Consider the following 6,738-nt stretch of genomic DNA (forward strand, 5'->3'; position numbering starts at 1 on the left):
TCAATTCCCTCATTTGGACGTTCATAAAGACTGGACAAGATCTGTTTTCTGGAAATGTGTGAAATTGAAAAGAGGCATATCTTCCTTATTTCGTAGCTGATTTTCATAGTCTTTGCACCATTCTGTGTAGGGAAATTTCTTCTCTTTTCTAATTTGATTACACTAATTTTGGCCTTTACTTCCCTCTTGATTAAATTTATACTATGCATCATTCAAAAAAAAATCAAATAATTCTTTAAATTGCATGCATGGGACAAAGCGTGTAAATCTAAACGTCAAGTTAATGCAGGCTGTATTGTTTATTACACAGCATCATTTCTAAAATTTATGTTATTAGAATTCATATGTAATCTTATTTGTTCATAGTTTCCATCTTACGACTTAACGATGCTCACCAGGGAAAGAAATACATAAAATGAAAGTCTGAATCGAGTCGTATGGAGTCATCTTGCAAGTTAAAAAAAGTGAAAAAAGTAATCTATTTGGCAATGAAGGTTCCAGTCATCTAGTAACTTGTTTACAGAACACAGTGAAAGAAGCATCAGTAACATGAATGTGAAGATGTGACCATCTGAGACTATTGCAAAATATGCTCTGTTTTCATCATGTCGTATTTCATTTTTTCTGGAGCCTACATGTGTATGACAATCATCTCTATATTTTGTAACTTATCGATGTTTGTGAAAAATGCATCAGTTTGATTTTGATAAAATAAATAGACCTTTACATGTGAAGAAAGTGCATCAATTGGCTGTCATTTTCAGTAGTCTGAGTTTAAATCCATGATGGATTTATTTGAAATAAATCCAAGGAAGGCTTAATATAAGTCTTTCGTCGTTTAAATCCAAGCTGGATTTATTCTAAAAACAAGTCTAAGAAAGATTTAAATGTAATCTAATAAGACTTAAAAAATAAATCCTATAGACTTGAAATTTAAGTCGAACATAGACTTAAATTTTTAAGTCCTAGCTAAGACTTACTTTTAAGTCCTAAGGTTTTGTCTGTATTTACAGTCCGCTAGGACTTAAAGAAATAAATCCTTAGGACTTAAAAATAAATCCTAGAAATTAAGAGAGTATTCAGCTACGTTAAGCTGGTCTTCCATGGGGTCCAGTTGGATGTGAGGTGGGACCACTTCACCGGGTTAAACACCCTGCTCTTTGCGATGATTGAATGAAGCGGGATCTTTTACGTGCATGAGTTGTTACTCTCTTATACACGGGACCTCCATTTTATGTCCTATCCGAGGAACAGAGTGTTTTGCCTCTTGCTAGAGGGGACGGTATGCTTACACACAACATTGCTCAGTCCAGACTCGGTTTCGAACCCGGGCCCTTAGGATTGTGAGGCAGACGCGCTACCGACTGAGCCAACTCACCGCCCTCAAGCGTAGTGTCGGTCTCGTGGGCTATAGTTTTGCATAGAGTCGGTCTCGTGAGCCTTGTATGTGTATAGCAGAAGCGGATCTAGAGGGGGGGGGGGGGGGGGGTTGCAACCCCCCCCCCCCAAAAAAAAAAAAATAAATAAATAAATAATAATAATAATAATGATAATAATAATCCGGGGACCATTTTTTGTTTTATCTTATTTTTTTTTAACTTGTAATTTTATTTTTGGCAATGACCTCTACACCAAAAATAGTGGTGTTTTAGATGCAAGAAAACGCCATTTTCACACAGATTTTCAAAAATTATCCCTACTGTGGGAGGGGGAAACCCCCCTCCCACACCCCCCCCCCCCTTTATAAAAACTAGATCCGCCCCTGAATAGTGTCGAACTCGTGGGCTGTATAACTCGTGGGCTATAGTTTTGCATATAGTGTCGATCTCGTGAGCCTTGTATGTGTATAGTGTCAAACTAGTGGGCTGTATAACTCGTGGGCTTATTTTACTTGATGTTGGACTCGTGGGCTTTCAGTGTCGAACTCTTGGGATGTATAACCTATATTATACAGGGGCGTCACCAGCTTTTTTTCAAGGGGGGTGCGTTTTGACACTTAATGTTTACGAGATTTTTTTGGACAGACATTAATATAGGAAGCTCTCAATCCCTAGACTTTTACTGTTTTTTGAGGGAAACCAAGCGGGGAAAGGGCAACGGCGCGCCGGTAGTTCATCGGGGGGGGGGGGGGGGGGGGGGGGGGGAGGGTGTGGAAGTGCCGGAGAGGGTTGCATCCCTTATAAATGGATTATGGAATGACGGTGTGAAACGACAAATTACTGGCAGGGGCATGAGGGGAATGGCATAACGACTACATACGAGCGAGCGGAGCGAGCGAGCTTGGAAATTTTGACATTTTACAGTCCAAAAAACTGCCGTTTGTAGCCATATTTTTTTTTTGCTTTGTAAATTAGGGGGGCGCACCGAGCGCAACTGCTGGCAATTACTGGCAGCAATATCAGGTGAATGGCATGATAATTAAAAAAATGCGAGCGAGCAAAGAGAGCGAGCTTGGAAATTTTGACATTTTGCAGTCCCAAAACTGCCATTTGGAGCCATATTTTTTCGCTTTGGAAATAAAGGAGGGGTGGGGCGCAACGGGCGCAACTGCCGGTAATTACTGGCAGCAACATCAGGAGAATTGCATAACGACTACATACGAGCGAGCGAGCGAGCGAGCTTGAAAATTTTGACATTTTACAGTCCCAAAACTGCCGTTTGTAGCCATAATTTTTTGCTTTGTAAATTAAGGGGGGTCGCACCGAGCGCAACTGCTGGCAATTACTGGCAGCAATATCAGGTGAATGGCATAATGATTAAATGCGAGCGAGCAAAGAGAGTGAGCTTGGAAATTTTGACATTTTATAGTCCCAAAACTGCCATTTGGAGCCATATTTTTTCGCTTTGGAAATAAAGGAGGGGTGGGGGCGCAACGGGCGCAACTGCCGGTAATTACTGGCAGCAACATCAGGAGAACTGCATAACAACTAAATGCGAGCGAGCGAGCTTAAAAATTTTGACATTATTTTTACAGTCCCAAAACTGCCGTTTGTAGCCGTATTTTTTTTTGCTTTGGAAATTAAGGGGCGCACCAGGCGCAACTGCTGGCAATTACTGGCAGCAACATCTGGTGAATGGCATAACAATTAAATGCGAGCGAGCGAAGAGAGCGAGCTTGAAAATTTTGACATTTTACAGTCCCAAAACTGCCATTTGGAGGCATATTTTTTCGCTTTGGAAATAAAGGAGGTGGGGGGGGGGGGAGGTTCACCGGGCGCAACTGCCGGCAATTACTGGCAGCAACATCAGGAGAATTGGGTAACAATTAAATGCGAGCGAGCGAGCTTGAAAATTTGACATTTTACGGTAAAAAACAAACTGCCGTTTGTAGGTTTTCTTCGCTTTAGAATTTAAGGGGGCCCATCGGGCGTAACTGCTGGCAAATACTGGCAGCAATATCAGGAGAGCATAATGATTACATTCGAGCGAGCAGAACGAACGAGCTTGAAAATTTTACATTTTACAGTCCCAAAACTGCCGTTCTTTTCTTAGCCATATTTTTTCGCTTTGGAAATTAAGGGGGAAGGGCACCGGGCGGAACTGCTGGCAATTACTGGCAGCAACATCAGGTGAATTGCATAACGATTAAATGCGAGCGAGCGAAGAGAGCGAGCTTGAAAATTTTACATTTTACAGTCCAAAAACTGCCGTTCTTAGCCACATTTTTTCGCTTTGGAAATTAAGGGGGGCGCACCGGGCGCAACGGCAGGCAATTACTGGTAGGCTATGTAGCAACATCAGAAGAATGGCATAAAGATTAAATGCGAGCGAACGGAGTGAGCGAGCTTGAAAATTTTGACATTCAGTCCCCAAATTGCCGTTTGTAGCTATAATTTTTCGCTTTGGAAATTAAGGGGGGGCGCACCAGGCGCAACTGCCGGCAATTACTGGCAGCAACTTCAGGAGAATGACATTACGACTAAATGCGAGCGAGAGGAGCGAGCGAGCTTGAAAATGTTGACATTTTACTGTCCAAAAACTGCCGTTTGAAGCTATATTATCATTTTTTTCGCTTTGGAAATTAAAGGGGGGGGGGGGGCGGACGCCCGGTGCGCCCGGTGCGCCCCTCCCCCTGGATCCGCCACTGGTAGTCAAGGGTGTGGGTTTATGTTCATGACTGGGGGAGGTATGACCAGCGAGGTGGCGTCGAAGTGACCAAGCGGGGAAAGGATATCCAAAATCTGCACTTTAGAGCATCCCCTAAACTAATTGTGCGTGTTTGTTTGTGTGTGTGTATTATATGTACATGGAAAAGTTAGGAATTAGCCCAGGTCAAGTCTTTTTATTGGCAATGCAAGACATTTTTACATATATAGACTAGTATGTAAAGCAACACTGCAAAAGCAGTGATCTAGCTTTGATATAACGAAGCGTAAGGTACAAAGGTGCTGTACATTCTACATCACATTGCGCAACATTGTAGCGACTCTTCGTTCGGATGTACTGAGTACACTGCGCACATCCTGCTTATATGCAGAATGCCAACCAGGAATCACGCTGAATCACAATCTTTTGTCGGGTCCGGGCTTTTTGAACAATGTTTCACACTATATACCTATCTAATTATGGTTAAAAGAAATCATAGAAAAATATCTTATTTCTTGATCACCCTTTCATTCAAAAGCAGTTTACTAACACTTGAATTACTATTTCGGTATAAGTCTTTTTTTTTGACCAGCGGATTATGAGGGGGCGCACCCCCCCCCCCCCCGTAGTTACGCCACTGCTTTTGGGTGAAATAATTGGACAGATTTCTTAAATTCTAACAAAAAAGCAAGACAATCTTTTCATCGCGGGAATTATGATCATGTGGGGTGGGGCAAATGGTGCGCTTGCCTTCCAATATTTTTATGGGGGCAACATTTTTGTTTTATTTCAAAAGCACGAAAATTTCTCATTTCGGGAATTATTAATTATGGGGGGGGGGGGGGCAAAATTAGAATATGCTTGCCCCTCCAATATTTTATGGGGGTAACTTTGTTTTTCGGTCCAAAAAAAAAAGATAAGAAAATCTTCTCGTCTCTGGAATTATGGAGGGGGGGGGGGGGACGGGCAAAATAATATGCTTGCCCCTCCATTTTTTTCATCTTTTTTTAATGAGGCTAAGGCTCGCTCTTGGGCTGGCAATATGGATTGGTCAGAAGTAATGTACATAGACCCTACTATAAGTAGCACACGTACATGCAAACGTGTATAAGTGCTCGGTATCGTAGGGATGTACAGTACGGTCGATAAATAGTAAACACTGTAGAATACTAATAGATATGTATAAAATCAGTGCTGCCAGAACCAGGGGTGCGAATTGATTTTTTTTTTTTTTTGTGTGTGTGTGTGTGTGTGTGTCCCTGGTGCAAAATATTAAAAAAAAAAAATAGAAAAGAGTAATTATTTAGCGTCCGGCGTTGAGGTCGCTCGCAGACTGATTTTTTTTTTTTTTTTTTTTTTAAGGATCTGAAGGGGGGTGCGTTCGCACCCAACGCACCCCCCCTGGTGACGCCCATGTTATAGTGGGCTGTATGACTTTTGAGCTGTATGACTCGTCGGCTGTATCTTGTGAGCTGTACATGAGTTGTTGGCTGTAGACTCATTGGTGTAGGTCTCGTGACGTGCACCCATCCAAATGTCAAAGTCGTAGACACGGATCTCTCCCGAGTGGACCACCCCAGATCAGATCCGGGGTGGTCCGGGGTGATCCGGGATGCCATGTGACTGATGGGGCGCAGTACTGGTTGAGGTGACGGTTCAGCTTTTAAAGGGACTGTAGGGTTGAGTTGAGGATTTAGCTTTGAGAGAGTTTTGCGAGATATTCAGTTAGAAAATACTCTATGAAATGCTAAAGAGCATGCAATTTGAAGGGGAATTGATATTTCATTAGTTTTGAAGCGACTGAGATATTCAAAAATAAGGTAAAACAAAGAAATTCTAATGAAGTCTTGGCTTAACACCTTGTCGCATTTTATTAGTAATGCTTTTATTTTTGGATATCTCATCTCAGCCATTTCAAGACCAATTTTCATCAAATAAACTTTGAATTCCTGTTATGAAATGCATGTTCTTTCATATTTCATAAGATGTTTCTCATTATCTCACAAACGCACACATACATACATGATACACACACAAACACACACGCACACGCAAAGTTGTAAACCTGCATGGATCCCTATCTGAGCCAAAACTATAGTTCCTACCATCCCTATTAAACGTTTTGCGAGATAACCATCTTACAAAGAACATACAATATTCTAAGGGGAATTGAAAGTTTGTTGATGAAAATCGGTTTTGAAATGACTAAGATAATCAAAAACAAGGCAAACCAAAAAGATCTTAAGAAAACTCATGGCCTTTCACATTTTATGAGGATCGCTTTCCTTTTTTTTAGATTGCCTATATATCTCAAAACTAAACTGTGAAATTCTCTAAGATTTGATGTTCTTTCATATTTCAGAAGTTTCTCGTTATCTCATCAAACACACACATTGTTGGAAATCTGCAGCCCCATCTATACCAAAATTGCATAATCCCGGTAAAAAGAGGATACTCTTTTGTTCTGAATTTTGTAACTAAAAAAAAAATGATAGGGCCTGGTATCTTGATCTGATCTGGATGATTCACACTACGTGTATGTATTCTTGTACGCTGAAAAACTCTCGACTTGACGTCACGTGTGTTACCAAAATTAATTAACAACGCGCATGCGCACGCTTATCGCATTTTCATCGTGCATCGTTTATCATC

This window comes from Diadema antillarum, unplaced genomic scaffold (assembly GCF_040938485.1).
Source record: "Diadema antillarum isolate AM-2024a unplaced genomic scaffold, OU_Dant_1.0 scf00000223, whole genome shotgun sequence".
NCBI classification, from domain to species: Eukaryota; Metazoa; Echinodermata; class Echinoidea; order Diadematoida; family Diadematidae; genus Diadema; species Diadema antillarum.